Source organism: Triticum dicoccoides, chromosome 7A, assembly GCF_002162155.2.
Source record: "Triticum dicoccoides isolate Atlit2015 ecotype Zavitan chromosome 7A, WEW_v2.0, whole genome shotgun sequence".
Taxonomy (NCBI): domain Eukaryota; kingdom Viridiplantae; phylum Streptophyta; class Magnoliopsida; order Poales; family Poaceae; genus Triticum; species Triticum dicoccoides.
Window position 1 is genome coordinate 519708588 of NC_041392.1, and position 1113 is coordinate 519709700.

The following is a 1113-nucleotide window of genomic DNA, read 5'->3' on the forward strand; positions in this document are numbered from 1 at the left end:
CAAGAGCTCCTACTTTGCCAAGTGCCAGGAAGCTTGCAAGAAGGATGTCGAGCGGGCATTTGGTATGCTTCAATCTCAATTTGTTGTTGTCCGGTACTTCGCTCTGACTTGGTCGAAAGATCAAATGTGGAAAGTCTTGACTTGCTGTGTCATCTTGCACGACATGATCATTGAGAGCAAGCAGGAAAAGCCAGTGTTTGATATTGAACCATATTACAAGCAGGGTCCTCTTGCGCAAGTTGACCACCAGTTACCGCCAACCTGGGATGCCTTTCTCAATATGCGTCAGGAGATCCGAGACCCACAGGTGCATCAAGAACTGCAGCACGATCTGGTGGAGCACATATGAAGGCTCAAAGGCAACGCCTAGCTCGACGTGTGAGTTTTTATTTGTGTTTGAATTGTGATTTTGATTCGTTGAACTATTTGATCTGTATTGATTTCTGTGACGAACTATGTGATAAAAATTAGTTTTAGTTGAATTTGTGTCGAAACACGCCGAATGTGGGCCGCATTTGGGCCAATTTGTGTCGAAATTAGGCCGAAATCAGCGGCTGGGGCCGAACTTGGAGAGTCGGCTCGGAACCCGAGCTCCCACGCTGATTTTATCGCCGGTTGGCCCCCAGATGACGACGTTATTTCAAACTTTTAAGGGCTGAACAGCTGAAGATGCTCTAAGCTTAAACATACGTGCGCAGGACATTCGGAGCTCACTTCCATGCTGCAAACCTGCAAGAAAGCCTGGCGTGGAGTGTCTCACGTCCTCCATTGTCAAGTCAAGTCACCTATCAACACGCTCGTACCCTCCCCAGATTACCAATTGTGATCATCATAAGCATAGTCTGCTCAGGCCAGGCGTAGATGAGGTCGGTGCAATGCAAGCGCAATGGCAGCCCTGTCACGCTCTCGACGCGGGCGCGCCGCGCCGGCCTTCGGCGATTACGCTGCGCCCATGCCTGCTTGGGCAAATTCCAGGCGTGCGCGACACTGCCCCGCCGTACGAATTCGGTACGAGTCTCCATCGGATAGATTTCCGGATTATCTAGAGTTGGGAAGTGATCAGTGTCGCTATGCCTCAAGCTTATCCCTCGCGCCTGCTAAGTTCCAACGCCC